This window comes from Anopheles funestus, chromosome 3RL, assembly GCF_943734845.2.
Source record: "Anopheles funestus chromosome 3RL, idAnoFuneDA-416_04, whole genome shotgun sequence".
Lineage (NCBI taxonomy): Eukaryota > Metazoa > Arthropoda > Insecta > Diptera > Culicidae > Anopheles > Anopheles funestus.
The window spans coordinates 55,777,110-55,799,003 of record NC_064599.1 but is presented as its reverse complement, the minus strand read 5'-3'; the positions used below and the strand labels follow the sequence as shown (position 1 = coordinate 55,799,003).

General features: G+C 41.5%; 1 long non-coding RNA gene across 1 annotated transcript in view; it reads left to right on the top strand.

Moving 5' to 3' along the window:
* LOC125770306 (uncharacterized) overlaps positions 1–21,894 on the top strand; it is a 70,546-nt gene that overhangs the window by 12,881 nt on the left and 35,771 nt on the right. Inside the window, exon 3 of the long non-coding RNA XR_007419159.1 lies at positions 3,428–3,477. This is a non-coding gene — a long non-coding RNA (uncharacterized LOC125770306). The remainder of the gene's footprint in view (positions 1–3,427; positions 3,478–21,894) is intronic.

The window sequence follows — 21,894 nt, the reverse complement described above, 5'->3', positions numbered from 1 at the left end:
TGGAATAAGTTGTTACTATTTTCAATTTTAATTTGTTTCTTCGTACCATCTGCTAGCTTAATCAGCTCCGTAGACTTTGCTGATGCTAGTTTGTGCTATCTTATTGTACAAATAATGCTAAAATCCCCTGAAAAAAATATAAATACCATAAACTCTGCCAACCCTCTTGCTAGGTGCTTAGCAAAACTAGCGACCAGTTGTCGAGGGTCGTAAAATGCGTTCGGAATGTGAGCCAATTAAGTTCAACAACCAATTTGACGATCATTGACTGGCCGGATCGGAATTGGAAAATAGATGGAATAAAACAAAGCTTAGCACACGGTTCCAAAGCACACCGGTGCGACCGGAACCGAAGAAGTGCGCGCCCAAATGTTGCCCTTGCAATTTTGGGCAGGGTAGTTGGTTAGTTAGCTACGATCCACACGCGTGGGGTGCGAGTCGCGTTAGACTTCCATAAAGCCCCGACCAAAACGTTACGGATGACTTGTGCCTCACCGAACGCAGAAAAATAAAAATCCAAATAGAGCAACAAAAACAAAAAAAAAAACTTTTGGTCATTCTGGTTTAGGCAAACTTACCTACCACCCCGCTGGAAAATCAGTGGTCCGTTAACAATGAGAGGTTGTTATGGTGGAAGCTTGAAAATTAATTTATGATCAGTTATACGGATTAATTCCACTAGCACATTTCAGGTGCACGTTTTCGGCAGAAACAGTATCATGCGGTGGCAACATTTATACGAACCGTGGTTTGCTGGTGACCAAAGAGTTCGGTGGAAAGCGAATGATAGGTTCGAATTTTCAATAAAACAATATAAGTTTCTCTCTGCGTTGGGTATTTCATGGAGCGCGGCAAACTCGTGGAAAAACAAAAATAAACTCATTGGTAAACTAAACTAAACATGTGCCAATTTCCCACACCGGTTTCCGTCGGGTACCTACCACCCTACAGCCTTCCACGTGCCGGAACCGACTCCGGGTATGGGGTTGTGTAAAACTTTATGAAAACGCGACCAGTCAGATCCAGCCACGAAAAACATACGTGTTCACATGGCTTTTTAATTAACACTTTCCGCGCGAATGATTGTTTCTGCTGTTGGCAAGTGTTGTTGATTTGTGGCGAGGATGTTCGTTCGTTGCATGTGTTGCGAATCGAAACCCCGGAAGCGATTGGTATCCCGCTTATCCATTCTTTGCCCAGAGGAGTTACCAGGGGTATGGAATGCTTTTGGGAGCTTTTGGTTGCACTGAAGCTTCCAACGCACTCTTAAACTCTTTAGCGTACAAATTGGCAAACGACGAAACGCCTAGCTGCTGTTTTGGTTTGGTACGCGTACGATAGTTACGGGGAGGCCCGATTATTGGCCCCGCGCACAGCAACACTTGAGCTAACCGCAAAATAAAACGACCTCCAATTAGACGCCAACGTAATGCTGATTAAAGTTAAGCCTCACTGGGCATCCGCGTGGCCGTTGAATGACTAAACCATCCAGCACCAATCTACACACCAATGAAAGGCATTGTTATCACGTTGAAGATATTCAACGGTCATCTGGTAACTGGTTGTGTTTTTTTTTATTTAACCCAAACGTCGATCCACTGAGAGGAGGTGTTCGTCCCAGAGAGCCAGCGGGAAGCGCACTCGGTGGAGTGTTGCAATGAATTTTATGGCCCAGATTCGTGAAGTAGCCGGCCGGCTAAACCGGTAGAACCAGCGGTCGTTCGGGCGTATCGGAGCTTCTTCGGGACGGTGTTTTTTGTGTCGGTTTTCTGCACGCGGCACAACGCATAACGCTCTTTTATGGTCCTGCCATGGTTTCGGTGGTCTTAGATGGAAAGTGTTATCCGATCGTGGTGTAATGTCTCGTAAATAAACCCAATCGGGGATATTGTCCAAAGGTCCAACATTAGACCTAACGAGCTTTTTGTGTGCACGCGCTAGAGGCTAAGGGACTATTTCAAGGGGAGAATTATTTGTGGCTTGTTGTAAAGTACAGATAATGGGCTAAGGCACTATTGCTATGAGAAACAAGACAGATCAACGCATCAGTAAAGTAAAAAAAGGTTTCGATTTGTTGTAAAAATAATCTTTAATGTGTTATTACTATATTAAAGTTTTTCGAGAAAAAATGAGCTTTTTCACAGTTTTTTTTTGTTTTTTTATTAAAAGAAGAATCACCACCGTAGAAATAAATTTGAAATACTTTAGGGTGAGTTGTTGTACTGGACATTTAAAGCAGATCAGATATGAAAAAATCCATTCAGCACCACGCAAATCTTGACTATCCGGATAAGCGTACATAAATAGTTAAGGAACTCACAAAATTAACAGGAAAAAACGCTCCAAGTTCCGATGTATCGATCAAGTCAATAGAACGTCACCGGACATCTTCTTTTTAGTTCATTCACATGAAAAGAAAAGGCCCGCAGAGACTAAAAAGCGGTACCGTAAGAGACTTAAGAATTTTTTGTCCAATAATTAGATGGTAATTAGAATTCTCAGTTGGTTTGATTTCAAAAAGGCAGTTTGACGATGTCGAGCTCCACCCAGTATCATAGCTGATTGTCTCTATAGATTTCTTCTTCACTGATCCTCACACTTTTTACGTCTGCCAGATTATTATAGATATAGATACATTCATATTCCAATGATTAGACAATATTCAGGACAATATCCAGAAATCCTGAATTCATGACTAACAGAGAACCCACCATACTAAGACCTCAGGAAGGCTTGCTTCGAACAGATCGAGAATAGGTAGAAGACTTTCGAGTAAGTAAATGCAAATAGCTATGAGAAGAGCAGAATCCGTCGTACTATGTGCGAAGAATTTTAGCCAAGAAGGTGACGATGCGAGTATCGTTCATTTCATCAAAATTAAGCCAAGATTGCGACTTAAAACAAACTTTGAAGATCTCCTTCTTAGGCACTACAACTTCAAGAGGTCTGCTATTTATGGCTTTCGTTAACTTCATTTAGTTATATTAGGATAGTCAGTCTTGATTATGGGGACTCGCGGTCTGGATGGACTTTGCTATCAGGTCTTGTCATGGAAGGTCGGCGCTATTAACACATATATCTCCGGGATCTTTGAAGATCTTTGAAGACTGCCTCAATGTGAAGGATGTTACGATTGTATTGTTAAAGGGAAAGTAATGTACGTCATCATCACCAGAAAATGACCAGCTTCATGTTTTTAACATTGAAATGCATATTAGGCTAAAATAGTCTAACTTCAATTAAACAAATCTTTTTATTTCGTGTTTTGTTTATTTTCTAACACCATTCGGTAGTGTTCTTAAGTTACGATAGAACGTTCAGATCTTTATATTTTGCTCTTGATATTTTATTAAAAAAATCAAACATTATCAGGAAATGACTAACATATTTTCTTGCATTTTTTTTTTTGTTATGTTTCTTCTTCCAGCCGACATCCGATCCACCCAACATGGTTGCGAATATAACAATTCCACACAGGTGAGTTTGCACGAATCTTAGCATGTAGTGAAAATATTATCGATTTGAAACAGTTCTTCAACGCGCTGACAGCCCCTGCAGCTGACTGTAGCCCATTTTTCACCTCACAACTGGCCGTAAATCAAAGTCATGTTGCTTCTCCCTGCTTGCTTACTTCCCGTAAGCCGTATGGCACCATAATGGATCATAGAAAAGTACTTTGCCCGTGGAACTTACTCCAAACTTCCATCCAAATGCACCATTGACGTTTCATGGCACATTTCGGCTCATCGTTTGTTTTACTTTCCAAAAGGGATATTTTAACACAACGGCAAAGTTTGAGTGTTCTATCTCGGGGTTTTTTGCCACCCGTGACGTCTTTTTCGTCGTTCATTCAAGGATGCGTTCGATTTTGGACAGGGCGGGGGTTGCTCGACCGGAATAGTGGGTGGCGAATGTCGATACTTTCACCCAGCAGCGTGCGCCTTCCGATAATGCGCCATAAAACGCATAAAAGCCACTTGGTTCTGATTTTATTATTTCATCCCAGCCGAACTACATTGGAACGTAGGAAAAGTAACATGTTGTGTTTTTGGGGGGCTTTTTTGTTTTGGTTCGCTTGGAATACTTTCCCAATCGAAGGATATTATACTCGATGGTGTTGCAGTTTTATGCCCAAAAGGTATTGTTGATTTTAGTTTCTGCAAGCATGAGTGCTCGTGTTTTGTCTTTTTGGTGTTTGGTTTTTGTTTTTTTTTTGCTTTCCAAGTTCGCTAACTGTAGAAACGTCCAGTAAAATGGTGTCCGTAAAATTCGTAGTGCGCTTCAAAGGAGAAGATTCAAGGCAGCACGAACACAGGTATGTGCCCATCATGGCTCGAGGCCCCATAAAAAGAATGTAAAAAAAACCAGCAATACCCAAAAATTCCGATCGCATGGGTAAAAGTTTGCCGTAAAAACACATCGTTCCGAACCGCACTGATTGGAAATCTCATACCATACCGCTGTACGAGGCGTTTTTCCTCGGAATGTTACGTTTATGCTGCCGTGCCATCCGAACCATTCGTTCCTTCCGCTTCCAGTTGCTTGGAAAAAGCTTGCTTCCGGATGTAGTGGGTGAAAATGGCGCCCGGAAATGGGTATTTTGGTTGGGCAAGCAAAAAGGTGCGGGGATATCGGCCGTTGTGTATCGGTGTGTGCGAATGAGGAAGGAAAAATTCGATCCTTATTGAAGCCATCCTAGCCTGCCAGTCAATCGAGCATTAGATGTTGTGTTTTTTTTCTCCCTTCCGTCCTTGTCTTGTTTGCTCTCTTATGCCGTTAATGCCTTTTCCTTTGCGCCTGGTTCACTGGCAAGGATGGGAAAAAGGGACAAGCGAAAGACTTAGCATCCTTAGAAGGCAGATTTTTTTCCGAATCTTCTAGCCTCCAGCCCTGGTACCATATTTTCCACGTTTCCTTCATGCGGAAAGAGTTCTGCTGGTCGAGAAGATTGTTGTTTTGTTCTCTTTGGTAAAGGGTTTTTCCTCTTCAGCGGGAGCTTTTCTGTTGTTTTTTTTTCTGTCGTTCGACTCTTTGCTGCATAATGGTGATGGTTTTGTGGTGGAAAAGCGAACGACTGTTTCCCGTCCATTGGTGGTGCCTGCCACCATGTACAGACAGACAGACAGGAGGAAAATCACCACAATCAATGGGAACACAACCCGAAGAAAGAAAGAAAAAAACAGAGCGAAAAAGCGTTTGGGGATTATTTCTGGGGCGTGATGATGAGAGGTTTCCGGTGCTAGGGGTTTTTTGGGGTATTGGAACGCCCGGAAGGAAGCAAACACATTGGTAAAAGCCCGCCCAATCGTGGACGTAGATTTGTGTGTGCGTGTAGGGTTATTTTTTTTTTCGTTTCTGAAATGCCCACAATTTTCCCACAATCATCTAGCGTTATCCTTTCCTCTCGCAAACAGCGCAAGTATGTATTGGATGGACCACCACACCGGAGTAGTAGTGGTGCACGTGAAGCGACGGCTGTTTCCCGACGTGGAATTTCCTTTCATCTACCCACGCGTCAGGATTCCATTCATAACGCCCCGGTTTTCGGTTGAACAATAACAGTATCCCATAACCGGAATCGAATCGTTACATTTCAATAGACAGCAACAATTTTTCTTTCAACCAGTTGTCGCTACCGGCACCGACACGTTCACCCCTCTCCTGACCGGTGGCTGCTGAATGGGTCTTGAGCCTATCTCGACCCACCAAGGGTTTAGAGGACTGGGTGATCGTGTGTGGGTGTGCACAGCCGTCCGAACGTGGAGGATGCGAACAGACCGATCAGGACACGGTGGCGGAAATTGCTCCATCTTCAGGTTCTGCGGGTTTTTTGTTTGGCGAAGCAGTTTTTCCGATGCTTTTCCCCATGGTCTTCTGTTTTGTTTCGTTTCGTAAGTCCATTTCAAACCGTCGCACTGAAGTAGCCACCACGATTTCGTTCGCTTTATTGATTCAATTCACTACATCAGATCGAAATCTCTGACAGCATCATTGGGAGAGCGGAACAGTCAGCACCGGTACGATACCATCGCACCATAACAGCGGCCGGCCCGTCATTCTTCGGTCGGTGGAAATCCGTGCTGGTGGTGCCCGGTTTTTCCTGATCGTATTTATTTTATTTTATTTCGTACGATTGTCGAGCAAATTTCGAAGAAGATTGCATCAAATTAGCCGAATCCACGGCCATCACTGTTCCGGTGTACTTTGTCTGAGGTTTTTTGTTGTTTTTGTTCCCGTATGCCTATTGTGTCCGGCGTAGGGCTTTTCCCTTCTTCTTGTTGGATTGTGCGATTCAGGATGCTTAGTAATTGTTTATTTATTGCAAATGACAATGTACGTGTTTTTTTTTTTCGGCAAATTGTTTATTACTAGAACATCCTCATAAAAAAGGATATTAACCTTACATTTTGTGCGATAGTCTATTCCATAGTAAAATTAAGAAATGTTTATGTGTGTAATTTATATGTAACATTTTTCAAATAAAGTTTTCATTTTTCCATTGCGAATATTTTATTCTTTTATCAATTCTTCTCATGAATCTCCAACGTCAAGTTTTCATTTTCTGAACAATTTTTAATTTGGATAATTTTCTTTGAAAATATTTTCTCGATATTTCCCTTTACACCACCACTTGTTAATGCATTCATGGATGATAAGACTAGTCGAATCTATTGTTAGCTTTAATGAAGTTCTTCTTTACAAATTTGAGATGCTTATAAATAGGTTGCGACGTTTTCAAAATATAACTGCATGTAGGTGGAATTGATAGACTTCGTATTTCGCTTTATCTTTTCTTCTCATTCAAATAAATATTCATCGAAAATGTTTCATTCATCTAACGTGTGCTAGCTGTTTGTCTATGATTGAAATCTGGTTATTTAAATTGTTGTTAAAATTCATGTTTGGATACGATTTAATTTAATGCGCATTTCTTGCTCTTTACTTTGAAAAGTTTACTGTCAACTGTACTATTAGTAAAAATAGTAAAATATTTTACTTGATTTTTTCATATCTAAATTACTGTAAAAATAGTAAATCGTAATTTACATTGTATGGAGTATATTATTTAACTTCTTCTTATGCTTAATTTTTCTAAGATTTTCTGTAGATTAAACAACTTCTGTCCTAGAACAATAAATATTCAAATACAGAAAAAACACACACAAACTGTTAACCTACGTTTTGTCCGTATCTACTTTCTTTCCCAATTCTATTTCCCTTTATGTGGTCTACATTTTGTGTCTGGTGCTTGCAATAAATTTTATTTCATGCATGCAAATAAAACGTGTCCCAACCCCGCAGCAGGTTGGCGAATGTCTTTCGTGCGAAACGCTAAGGACGTTTTTAAATGCCATTCGCTTCGATCAACCATCCCTACGGCCCCCTTGCGGAACCACGGTTAGAACAATTTGTGTTGCAGAAGTACTGAAAGTTGGAAGCTTAGTTTTTTTTAGTTTTCTTCAATTTTGTTGCTAGGAGAAGGTAGAAGGGCTTTGCTGAGAAATGCGCGGGTATGCACTTTTTTTGTTGGTATGCCTCTGTCTCTACAGAGAAAAGCCTACGTGTGGCCGGTAGACCCCTATCTGATTCTTCTACCACCATTTCTACTACTGCTCAACAACGACAACGGCCCTCGAGCAAAAAAGGGATGGTAAAAGGTGAAAATCGGTTCCGTTGCATGCTTTCTTTTTTTTTTGGGAAACGCATTTCAATTCAAGTGCTTTGTTTGCGCGTGTGGTAGTGTGCCGCTTCATGTCCTGTTCGTTCCCAATCGCAACCTAACGGCCAAAATGGTTGCCCCGCATTCACACGTGCTTCGTCCAACGCTCGATTTCAAAAGTGCAACTGCAGAAATGTAAAACATGTGCACCAAATTGTGTGTGGTTGTGTGGGTGCTCTACTGCACTGAAGTGCATTTCCTTTTCATACGTTCCCACTACTGCTGCCTTTGCATTGGGAACTTTCGCCATTCTCGCCCGGATGGTGGTGTGGCGAAAAAGGAACCAATTCGAACCATGCCCCTGAAGAGGGCTGCGCTTGAAACTGCACTCCAAGTAGTGGTAGTGCGTGCAACGGGGCAAAAGGAAACCCTTGTCGGCGTGCACTTGTCACGCTGGTGCCGCAGTTGCAAGCTGCACCCGATTGCATCCGATCCGGACCCCTCTAATTGAAAACGGGCGGTTCGTTTTTCGTCCGTTTTCGGACAACACAAAATGCGACGACGATTGTGGATATAGTTTTGTGTGCTATTTGCTCTATTGGCGCACAACCTGGTGCGACAATGGTGAATTTTTAGCGTTTTCTACAGTACGGAAGAGAGCACCAACAACCGACACCACTTACCTGATTGGGACAGTTGGATAAAAACGCCCTGGCTGTGGACTTTAGTTTTTCGTTTACTGTCGAGAATGCGTCTCCAGCTGGTGGTGCGTTGTTTGTCGCAATGTCAACCGTGCCGGTCATCACCCCGGTACACCCCGGTTTTCGCACTTTCTCTCTTACCTATTCGGTTGTATTTGTCGCAAATAATAAAACCGCCGTAGTTTTATATTTTAGCTACAGCATTCCTTTGACATTTCTATACGTTCCATTTATTAAATTATCCCACCAAGCTTTTTGTGAATGCTTTTGTTTTCTTCTTCCTATTGTCAGAACAAACTGAGAGTCAGCCATTTTTTTTCGCTCACCCTCTCACCGTCACCGGATGGTGAATGTGACACACTTCGAAATTCATCCTCCCGTGGGTGATTTATTGTGTGTGTGTGTGTGCGTGCGGGTGTTTTGTGTGCTGTAAATAAAATTGAATCTAGTTCCGAATTGTTTGGGGCACACTTCGATATCAGAATATTTGATTAGCTCGGCAAACCTTGAAGAATGGCGGGGTTTTTTTTGCGGGATTTGCTGCACACAATTGTGAATTGGTCAATATTCGATGTACGTGGACAGTTGTGCATGTTGGCAATATTAAATAGAGTAGAATTTATTTAGCGCTGCAGCAGGAAGCCTGTCCGCCTGTTTGGGGTGGTGTGTACATTTTTGCAATACTTTCAAAACTAAACACAACTCAATCGTATCACTTAGTCCGTGACAGAAAGCGTCAGCGTGATGTAGGCTTTTACACAAACAATGACTTATACATGTTTTACCACCCAAAGCGTCGTGAGAGTTTGTAAGGTGCCCTCCATCCATCCAGGCCAAAGTTCATCATTCGTCGCTTATCAGCGGCAAATCCGACTGCAAACCGCGTTCCTCCTACCTTTCCAACCATCTATAACCAACGAGTCCCCCCACCCCAATCGTAAAACCTCTCAATCGACGTCAATTCACGGTAGCATTACGACTGTAGTGGACGTGTTGGAGTGGATTTTGGAACGATTTTTATCAGGCTGCCAAAGCAATGCGGATCGGCAGCAGGAATTTTTCGGAACTCGAGCACCACGGCATCGAAGATGGAACTTGCGAGTTAGCTTGATTTATGTTGGACCACGGTTCAGACCCGTTATCATCGTGCGTCGTTTGCAGTTGGTCGTCATCGTCAAGATCATCTCAAACTCACGCCATGAAGTTGACGTTTAATAGCCACTTCCCGTAGCTAATTAGAAGTCGTTTCCGTTTCCATCGCTACACCCCGAGAGGAAGGCGATAAGATGCTATGTCGGTGTACTGGCACAACAAAGCTTATGGTATAACAGTGAAATGCGATCCGTCGAAGAGTTTGATTACACTTGTAGTTTAAGAAAAGAAATTAATTCTCTACAGCAGCACATTTTAAGGCAAGAAGGTGAAGTCACGTTTTATAACTCTGCCATTGTAAGAACTCTAGAACAAGAAGAGTAATAAATTGTTGGAACTTTGTTGCACATTTCTAACCCTTAAAAAGAGCGAGAGAATTTACCTGTGTGACAAATTCTCGAAACGAGCATGGTGTTGATTTTCCAATAGAATTCTTAAAATAAAAAACAAATCGCTCAGAAACAATGACACGATGATCACATCCTACAGATTAAACTTCATCTCCCTGGGGAAACAGATGGTCACATGATGTGACCAAAATCGTATAAGATCACCAACTTTATCACGTTTTGCCGCTCCAGAAAAAAGGGCAAACCGTAAGCGAAAATAGCATATTCAAAGATTAGGAATACTTTGCCGTTACCATCATGTCCATTTACGAGCTGTCACCTCGTGGTCGGATAAACGGATGCGGCGTACAGTGTGTGTTTGTGTGTGTGTGTGGGACCGATAAAACCTCCGAAACATATGTTGAACTATTTTCTCTATTGAAAAACTTTCTCAACTACTCCTGCTCTGTTGAAGGCTGGTTTTGTGTTGTTGTGGAAAGCGATTCGTTAGCCGGTATGGTCCAGAATGGTACCGAGGGTAGTGCCACACGTTATCCTTTCCGCTCGTGCCATATTTATCCATCCGTTAGCTAACAGAGGGTAAACATTTTCCTGTCAGTAGCACGACAGTGAGCTTTTGCAAAGAAGTCGTTCGGAACAGGCAAAAGAGTTACGCCTCGGCCCCAGCCTGAAGCTAACCCAATTTCTCGAAACCAATTCCGTTATAGGGCATATGTGGTATGATTTTTCCCATCGAAGAGTGATATACCGAAACACACACGGGCGGTGGATAAGTGGCTGGTAAGAAATAACGCAGTTGTCCCCTTCCTCCATACGTGTTGGCTTCGACTGGATGCATGATAGGATGAAGATGGTGCAGGGAGTTTTTCGAATGTTTGAGGTACGTCCAACCGAAAGGCTTGGCGAAGGGTATGAGAATTAGGTCTTTTGTACGGGGTGGGAGGTAAGAAATTTGGGGTAGTTCACATTTTCCCAAAGCTATCGTTTTGCATGTCACAGGCGGTGCAATGTTACGGTCCTGGTTGACGAAGCTTATTTACTATTCAATGAATAAATGAATTATTATGATAAACTTCCTTCCAGTGTGCAGACAGGATCTCCTGAAGGCGTTATTCTTGGATGTTATCGGCAAACGTAGGCACTGTGACATGTAGAAATCATTTTTGTCACGGCGCTAGCTTGTTTTTCTGTGTTGCGTTTTTTCATACCATGTGGGGTTTAAATAATTTTTATTTTAATAATGTTCATCAATTTTTGTTTTTGTGTTTGCCAAGCATTTTGGAATATTTCTTTTTTAATGGTTGTTTATTTGCCCTTAAAAATCATGTTTTGTTAGTCAAATTTCATTCAAGTCGTCTATCGTTTTCCAAACCAAATCACGAAATCTTCATGTAACTTCACTTGAAATAACGCTAAAAACATTGTTCCCCATTGCACCAGTTCTATTATGTTTCTAGTTTAGTTTAAATAACAATCTGGCCTGCTTCCTATTGATAAAGAATAATTAAAACTATTCTTATTCTTATTCAGATCGATACTTTCATAGGACGTGTCTGGAAAGTCTATCAACTTCAAACCGGACCTATACAAACACGTTGAATTAAATTCAGTTTCCGGTCCACTTAACACATAACTTCAGTTTGGCAATCTAATCATTCGCACGCCTCCCGACAATAGGTGACGACAAGCTACTCCTTTCAGCCTTTTCCACTGAGCTGAAATGCTAAATGTTTGGTACATATCTTACGCAAACATGCCATAGAGAAGGACTCGTAAGCCTTAACAGTGGTGACGTAGGTTTGGCCCTTCTAGGAACACTTTTACCCGGAAGCCATCAATGAAATTGGAGAATAATGGAATTTTCTCCTCCTCGCTACACCGTTGATCCCTTTTCCATTCCAGCGTTTCAACGCAGCTGGTATACATCTGTCACCTGCCCAATCTCCATCCGGTGAGTTGGTTTGGGGACATTTTGTTTTCTTTTTGTTTTTTTACCATTCGCCAGGCTTAACTTACGATCAGAGCAATATGCCCAAGGGAGGACCACAAGTTTTTTCGCACGCTTTCTTATGGTTTCTATATCGGGAAAAAGCCACGCTGAAAATAGGATGATGGCAAGGCTTAACCAGTGGTTGGCGCAAATGGGAAAATCCTTCAGGAATCATGAAACTGTCACTAGGATTAAGACGAAGCTATCCGTAGTCCCATCATCGTTATCGCCGTTGTGAAGTGGATTAACTTTCGAAGGCTGAACTTCACTTAGCCGAAGGACAGGTGTGTTTGCTGTATGAAGGAAAGTTTCCACCAGGTGTAGTGATGCAGCAGAAGATTGTTAAGTAGGAAATGGAAAAGGAGACAACTTAGAAAGTACAACATTGTAAAACAGAAGACGGAACGACGGAAGTGCGGAATCCGTAACAGTATCCCAGCAAACAAACACTTTCGCGAAATGAATATCCTGGCGATGTTGATTCGTACGAGAAGTGTATACCAATTCATCTCGGATGAAAACCGGATACTGTTAGATAGCGTGATGGGTTTTGCCAGAAGTCAGCAGGTTGTTATCAAAACAAATTATTTCCTTCAGCCCATTAACGACAAACGAGAGATACCGAGAAGTTGCTGCATCAGCTCCACTGGACGTATAGGGCATGTGTTCTATTATGCAAGGGGAGTAACCCAAGTTGCTGTCGTCTTCGACATTTACGTAAGGCGAAGAAGTTGGAAGGTAATTTACTTCTCACACATCGAGATTGACAGACGATGGTGTAGTGTGAGCTGCTTGAACCAATGAAACCTTCCCCGAAAATCCAAGATCGCCACGTGTACGTTCACATCAGCAAGGCGAGCATGGTACCGCAGGGATGGGTGGTACGTGTGTTATCTGCCTCTCTCACCGTAAAGTGTCTTTAATTATCACAAATGGAAGACAAACATGTCCTCGGCCCACTTACATCCCATTCCCCGCACACACACATACAAATCCTTGCCTGGGATCCATTTAGTGAAGGAACTTGCAATAGCGCGGTTGCAACTTTGTCCATCCTTTTGGTTTTGGGGCAAAGGAAAACGGCGATTTTGGGTAGCTGAATGGGAAAAGTTTTAAGCCACTTCGCTGTCCGTGTGGAGTGAGTGGTCTAGTTGGGGTTTTTGCACGTCTATACGTGAGGAAATTACGATCAATTTAAATTATTTTCCGGCAAGCAATGTTGCTATTCCCCTATCCCGGGGGGTTGGGACAGGAACTCCAACACTGCACCGAATGGAGCAAATGGCAAAAGATGGCAATCGTGTAAATCCGTGCTGACTTATACTTTCTCACGTTTTGTTTGATGTAGTCACAAACAATTTAGAAGGACTTTGGACTCGTTCGGTGTGGTGCGTGTGCCGGGTTAAGTTGCTAGCATTATGTTTCTTTTCCTTTCCCATCAGGACCGATTTGTTTGAATGTTCGTTGCGGGAATGCGTTGTTAGGGTAATGTTTACCCGAGCAAATGTTGTACCCTGTTCGTTGCGATTCGTTTCCCACTGGGAACGGTTGACGATATGTGGAGCACTTTACTGTGGAGCAAATTTAGTGTAACCAGGTTAAGTGTGTTTCTGTTGCAGCAGAGGAAACTTTAAAGGAAGTTTCTATTAGAAATGTTTACATAGTATCGTGATTAGATCCGTTCTTCTTTTGTACGTATCTTGAAGAACAGATGTACCTTTTAATGCATTCTTAATTCTCTAAAGACAAAACCAATAGAATGTGGAATTTCAGGAAGCTCTTTTTTTACCCGTTAGTAACCAAGCTTCTTCTATCATACAGATCGACAACCTGCGCATAAAGACGCCCTTTACGCTCTGATTCCATTTTGGGGGTTTTCTCTAACGCACCGCAAAAAAGCATTGATGCTGCTTTTGACATGTCTGAAGTGAGTTCCTTAGCAGCATGAATAACTCGTACGGGCAGGTAGCAATGGTAAAAGCATGTTTACAGTAGCAAAAAGCTTTCTGTTGACCGGGTGTCCTTTTTTGCTTGAGTCCGAGTCTAACCACCACAAGAAGGAATGCTGCCACAACCAACGGCTATCCAGCTTCATATCCACATATTGGTAAAGGTTCTTTGCCAAACTTTTCCAAGAGTGAAATTGAGGAAAGCTTGTACATCGAGTTGAAGAACAGCCACACAAAACCTATTGCCCTTCGATAAATATGGACTCGATAGATACCGGCACCGATTGGCTCGGGATCAGAAATGTCAATATGGAGTGGAACAGACTTTCAAAAGGAAGGTTCGAAACTTCTCCTTTCTCCTCGTCTCTAAGGACGAGCTATATACACCGTTTCGACATACAGAAGTGACCGGTGGTCAAATTTTTGGCAATAAATTAGCTGACGACTTGTTCCTTTCCCACGATTGCCACACAATCCTCCCTTCTGCTGCATTCGGTTCACAGCTTTTTCCTTCCCACCCCTTGCTCCATGTTTGCGTGTGGTTAAACTTCAATTTCATGTCTCTTCTTACCACAAGGACGAACAACCGCGGCTGGTAGGGATGACTAGGGCCAGGTCAACGTGTCTCTTTTGCTGTTTGGTTCGTGTGTACGTTCGATTTTGGTGGCCGGTCAACATGTGTGTTGACATCGGAGTTTTAGTCTTTGGTCAGGAGTATTTTTCAGTTTCCCTTGTCAAAAAATGGGATGGGCGTTCTTGTGTTTTTTGGGCCGTACGGTTGGTAGATACGGCTGTTCACTGTTCACTGGTGTTCACCGTACACAGAACATAACGTGTGCTTTGGTCCCCCACTTTGGCGCTAGAATGGTTGGATGAAGGGACGGTGTGGAGCGAGGTATGACTTATGAGGGGCGATGCTGCGGTCACATATTTACCGCATTATGCTGTCGACATGCTGTGTGGACGTTATCGATGCTGTTGAATATGGACGCCGATAGTGCAGGGAAGCAAATAGAAGAAAAAAAAAGACCAAGAACCAGAGTCGTTGTTGGTGTCCCGTAGGCGATCGATTTGATGATAGTATAGCAATGATTTAATCGATTGGAGAGCATCTATTGGGAATGGTGTAAAGAAGAAAAAAAATGGTTAGAACATAGTATGTTTTTGCGGCGAACCTAAAAGTGTACAAATTATATTAAATTAATGCACTTCCAGTGCGGTGTGACTTTTGTGCTGGATGAAACTGGATATTAGCTTTGTTGTAAAAATGTTAAAGTTTTAATGACCGTTAAAATTATAAATAAAATCCAGTCTACATGAATGCTCCTCAAATCCAAAACTCCATCCAAACTTTCAAGGATAAAAATGTCAGCAAATCGGTTTTATTCTTCTACTTTGCGTTCACCCCATCTTATCGTACACCAGTGATGTAGTTGGCACGAGGCGTTAGGTTACGCCCGAAAGGTTGCCGTAAATTGAAAATCGTAAATTTAAAACACTTTTCACCACAGGCAGCAACAGTGCAAACATCGACGGCTGGCTCCAAGTCCCTGCGGGGCCAAAACGCACGCGCTTTTGGCGGAACACAACGCTGGAGTACCTTTTTTGTACACGCCGGTCTAACATCATTCCACCCTCTCAACCTGATGATCGTTTCAAGATGGAGCGTGTAGCGGTGGGAGCTTGGTTTAATGAATTTATCGCCACGATTCGCGCCCCGTGGCATCGGAAAGATGATAAGCGTACTTTTCGGTGTAAGATGGGCTGCCAAACGTTCCTCCCCTTCTTGGTATCGTTCCACCACCCTTAACCAACGGTGGCGTACCATGAACTTTACTCGTTCGTTCGCACTTTTCACCTACAAGAAGTTTCCGGTGGCTTAAGTTTCATTTGGAGGTAGAATTTAAAAGATTGAGTAACTGTTTTTTTGTTTTTTTTAGAACGGTTGCCAACCTACCTTCGGAAGGACAACTTCGATAGAGATAAACGAAGGGGAAGTTGTGAAGATGTGAAGTTCGTAATGTACCAAAGTTGAGGAGGTTCGTTTGATGGTCATGCTTAGTGAAACCGACGCATGGATGGATTTAAGCACGGGCACTGTAGGGCACTAGGAGTGCAAGGTTGAAGCTTTTCCTTCTTATCGGAATTGATCCCATAAACACCTTCCTGCAACAAAAAAAAATCGTGGCCTTTCTTAGAAACCCTCCACTTCTTGTACGGAAATGGATGAAACTGAGGACATTAAACTTTAACAACCTTTGTGCTATCTGTAAACAGCTTAACCGTGAGAAGAATGGAACGAATGTTTCACTGGGGTTCTTATGGATACATTTTGTAAACGTCTTTAAAAATACTTACAAAAAAAATCGTGGAAAAAGTACAGCATGTTTCAGATTGTTTTTATTATATTTGCACTCAAGTGAGTAATGGTTGTTGTTTGACATGGCTCGCATGTTCATTGATAGGAGATATTAATTTTCAAGGAGTCCTTGTTTGAGCATATCCACTCTTTACCAAGGGCAATCTGACTGTCAAGCTTTGTTGCGAGAAGTCGACATTAACATTTTCAGCACATTAACCTTTCCCGGTTGTTGATGCTGTTAGCGCCGTGTTCTTGTTATGATAAGATTTTTAGATCTCTTTTTCTACGCACGATGCCTTAAACGCGGGAACCAACGCCGGTAATGGGGAGCAATGTCTGTTGTAAAATGCAAATTTTATGCTCACGAATAGCTCCATATCTAAACATTCCTACAACGTTGTTAGCTGTCGTGTAGGTTTCACGACAGCTGATTGAAGTTTTCATCACAGGTTGAGAAGAAGATGTTTTGTTTTTTTTTTCATGGGCAAAGCGAAAAGGATCGCTTTATTTATTTCTTTTTTATGCAAAATTTGCTGAAGTGTATAAACGAATTTTTGAGAAGAATGTTTTCTTACCGGGAAATAAGGAAGTTCTATTTGATGGAAAGAAATATGGAATTTGTTACAATTATTTTATTTTTAAATATTTTATTTTATACAATTTGGAAATATGGAAAAATATCATCATTAGTCGCAAGGAAAAAAAATCCGGCAGACTTTCATACATATTAAAACAAATCACCTTTACGATTACAGGTCTTTTGCTCTAAATGCCCTCGGGTCCCGCTCCGAAAAAGAACCAAAAAAGGCTGCAGAACAATTTCAATAAATCTCCCCAAATGGTGGATTAATACGGGAGCCAAAAGTGCTTCCTTTTTGCAATGGAGTGTTTGTCTCATTCTCTCTAAGTATGAAACTTTTCCACCCATTACTTTCAGCTGCAGTAGTTCAGGCAGGTATTGTACCTTTTTTACCACCTTTTGCTGTACGCGCTTCGCTCTCTGTTCGAAACGAGTAGCGAGAGGTTGAAGATTTATGTTGAAGGTCAGCCTTGATTATAGTGGCATTATCATTGCGTGAACCTGTGTTTTAATATACTACTGTTCTATCGCTTCGGTAGATATTCATCTTTTTTCCTATTTTTTGTTTGTTGATTTAATGGGATGAAGAAATTAATTTTGTATTATTTTTAATTTTAAATTTTGTATAAAAATCCATAAAAACACACAATGCATAAAAATTTGGAAACAGTTGTAAAATAAATTCGAATCTTGCTGCAAAATTTGTTGATATTTGATTGCCATTTCGACTCTAAACTCTTGCAGTTTTTCCCAGTTAAATCCCAGTTTGCAAGTGACTTTAAAATAGAAACAAATAATTATGCAACTTATTGTTATGATTTCGATTTCACTTTCTACAATTCTACAGCTTCTTTGGTTGGTTTCACTCATCAGATTGATATTTCTTGCTATCAGTATTGACCCTGTCAGCAAATATTATGTCCTAGGGATTATTTCACTCTCAACTTTACTGATTGGATAGGATCGCTTTTGTTTGTTTATTTCAATTTCAACTCACCATTGATTCGAGCCGCGCAAAATGGAACGGTTCGCTATGGCTATGGTGGAAGAACGTCTAGGCTACTCAGGTTTCAACGGGTAAATTCGAACCATTAGCCAATGTAACTTCTTGCCGCGGATAACACAAAGGATAATTCACTTTGCTCGGTCGGCTTATTAAATCCTTTTGAAGGCAAACCAGCACCATTTTATGTGGTTGCTTGCGCTAGGTAAGAGCTTTCTTGCGATTGAAGAGAAACCAGCAGTTGTCCGGCAGCGACTAGATTAGAGAGAGAGCCGTAGATGATAGAAATTACTGAAACCTTTCGACTACTTAAATTGCTAACGCTGCTTGTTTGCATAACACCGAACTGAGCACCCGTTTGGTACGCGCAGAGTAAAACATTTATCTAATTTAAAGGAAAACGTCTTAAAACGTCATTTGAAATAATCATGCTGTGGATAAAATAATCTTTCTAGAAAAAGGAAATTCGTGGAAACAATTTCACGGAAAAAAGGCTTACAAGTAAGCAATTTCGCTCTCCCGCTGATTGTGGGCCAAGTTTTCAATTTTCAATCGTTAAAATTAGCCCATTTGTCGTCCGGTAGCCGTGGAAACGGACGAACTTTGATGCGGGTTTTTGGTGGAATAAACCTGAAGTGTATGGAGTTTTGGGCAAGTGGAAAACTTTTCCAAACTGTCACTCTCATCTCATTCTACCAACTTCGATCGATTTTGTTCGCTTTCCCAGTTTACATTATTCTTTGTTGGAAGCGATTTTGCCATGGTTTTTAGGGTAATGAGAAAAGGCTTGGGATTTTTTGAGCCAGGGATCTGTCTTTGATAGAAGTGTCTATTTAGTTTGCAGCGGCTTCCGTCTAACTTGATGGCCAAGGCATGTTTTTCTTCATTTGATTTCGACAACAGAAACTTCAAAGGAATTCGAAAGATAAAAATTGTTTTCATGAAATTTTTTTAAAGGATATTTTTTTGTTATGTTATGCAATACATAAATTTTTTGAATAATTTATCTTTGAAGCTTTCGTTTATTTTGTTTAAATTGAAAAGCAGAAAATCAATAAATTTTAAATTGTATTTTTGCTGCATTTAAAATAATTACACCAAAACTGTTTTTTCGATTTTTTGAAATTTAAATATTTTATTTGAAAGTTCACTATGGTCATTCGAATAATATTTGTTTCATAAATATTGCCTACATTAGTACATCTTCTTTCACAGATCATAAAAAAACTATTATAAAAAAAATGTATAATATATTTTTTAAGGCTCACAAGAACAAACGATTCTAATGCTTAGTTTCAATCCCCTGTGGTAGCCGATGTACGCAACCCAGATTTGTTGCCTCCACTAAGCTAGTTTATCGCTAGTGATATACATTTTTCATATCACGTTCAGCACGTACCTTCCGTCGCTCATCAAATCACGCCCGTTTTCCCTGGAGAACTAGAAACCGTGACGTTTTTCCCCCTCGAGCCTTCGAGGTTGTCAGTGTGGTGGGGCACAGGCAAAGGGTGATGTTGGAAAAGTGTGTACCGCTCCGTCATCAAGCATCAGTCGAGATTTGCGCTTAACGCATTGTGTCCGTATCCAGCCGTGCGTTTCGTCCTTGTGTGGCCTGCTCCGTATCAAGTTGCGCGTTGGTGTGTATGTTGATTTTGAGCACCGTCGAGATAATGAATTGAGGCCCGTGTCGTATGGGGGTTCGGATTGTGGATTCAAATCACGATCGAAATGCTGCAATCTATGCAGCCCGCTGGTTATAAGAGAGGTAGGAAAATTATCGGGAAAAATAGATCGGAGATTTTTTTTGTACACCGCGATGGACTCGTATAGATGTATGTGTGGGTATAACCCATAAAGCTGCTCAAAAAAAAAAAATCCCACACAATACTGTATAAAATGTTTTTATTCCATGGAATACATCATGCCAACAAAGTATCGATTGTGCCAATTTGAGCCTTTGGTTTGCTGTTGCCGCTGTCCACAATAACATTTTTTAATTAAATGCAAACCACTTTCAGCGCAGTTTCAATTGGCAATCTCGTCATCCGGTGGCAAACATATAAATCAAGATAGGGGTTTTTCCTGCTTTTCCACTGCCTCCACTCGACCAGTCATGCTTCGGTTGCTTTGAATTGATATTTAAGTGCGCTGAAGCCGTCACTGACAGGAAAAAGTTATCCTTCGACGATTGGAATTATCTTCAGAATTTTTTTGCTCCTTTGATGTTGAAAAGTGGTTCTACATCTAAGAAGTACAGTTTTTTTTTATTGTCGATCGTGTCCTACAAATTGCGTGAAAGTATGTCAGCTTTTGGGGTGTTTGAAGAAGAGACTCATGATTGCAGTACACCCATTTGCTATGAAATGGATAATTTATCTGCACGAATAAATTCTCACAATTTGCATCTTGCTTCAAATGTAAAATAACTCCGAAAAAGACGACGGACATGTATCAATGTAAGGAAGAGGTAAAGAAATATCTATTGGCACAATATTCAACGGTATTGAGCAAGCGAATGTGCTTGAGAACGTCTCGCTGGATGTATTTATTTCTGGTGGAAAACGATTTATCCAAGCGTAATACCGGGATCGGTGGAATGCTTTAACGGACGATTGAGTTTTTGTATCCTTTTCCTGCTACGTGATAAATGGACTAACAAGCGTGTGTGTGTGTGTGAGAATATGGAAATAAATGTAGAACTCTTTGAAGAAAATATTCCTTTCGTGTAACTATTTTTTCCCCACGTGTGCGTTTTGCAATGTAGCAAGAGTGGCAGATATATTGAAACTTTTATCAGTACTTATCTACACCAAAAACTACAAACTTAATTTATAATCTGTGTATATTAATATCGCAAAAACGTTTTTCCGGGAAAAGGCACGTACAAGTACGGAAAAGCATCCACTACTTGTATGCAAATCATTTAGCTTAATTAACTGCTACTGAGCTGCGTTGGGAGATTACAACTATTCGAATCTAATTTAATCATCCAACAAGGCTACATCATACGGTTGTTAGTGTGTGTGTGTGTATGATATAACATTGATGAAGACAAACCCATCCCAAGAACCGTATCAGTCCTCGTCGTCGTCTGATAGGACTAATCGACCTGTTGGGCATGATGCGTGTGTTGGTGCACATTTATCTACGAATCAACTTCTGCAAACACAATTATGCTGTTGGTATTATACGGCCTCCCGTTGGAAGGCAAACATCCATCGAACGCACATCTCAAGGCTGTGTAGGTTCTTCTAATCAGATATTCGTCTACAGTGCCACAGACGAGTCACACCCATGCCGAGGTGAAAGAGAAGGTGCTCTCCGCTATTCGATCTACAAAGACACGGTGCAAGTACGAAATCTAGTTAGCATCATCTTGAGCACGCACTGAATGGGAGGGAGGTGGAAAAAAAGAAGTTTAGTCCTCTATATCCCTTGTGGCAGAGAACGCACTAATTCTGTCTACGTCTACGACTGGATAGGTTTCCTTACCCAAGGAACGGATCTTCACGAGAAGTGCTGATGCAAGAGCTGTTTTTGTGTGTCTTTTAAGCAGTATGACCGACGGCGAGAACTTCGGCCCGAGTATCGAAGCTCAATTGCTGAGCCAGAATCACTAGAGAAATACACCAAAGTTATCCACAGGATAAACTTCGCCCTAGACATTCCCTCGTAAGACTTCCGACGCAAACCAACGAGCGCTCGCTTTGTTTGTCTTTCGAGCAAGTTTTTCCACTTTTTCCACTCCGAATGGGGGAAAGTGATTCACTATTTATCACTAGCGCGAGCTAGGTTTTGGCTTTGCTAGAAGCTTTCAGGAGCTAGTGCTACTACTAGCCATGCTTATGGTGCGTGACAACCCAACCAACCAACCTTCTTCGGGCCGTTGTCGTTGCTGTGGTTTTTTTGACTGTCCAACGATACGGACTATATGGTGCAGCTTTGCTGATGTGGTGTCACTGCCATGGAAGCGAGCTCCATAATTTGTCTTTCATTTGAATCGAAATTAATGGAACGCGAAAGTACACAAAACCGACCACAAGCTACAACAACAATGCCACCGTGGTGGAACATTTTACCAATGTATTCTACGAACCACGTGGAGTGGTTGGGATGTGTCATTTGGTGGGTTTGACAACAACAACCC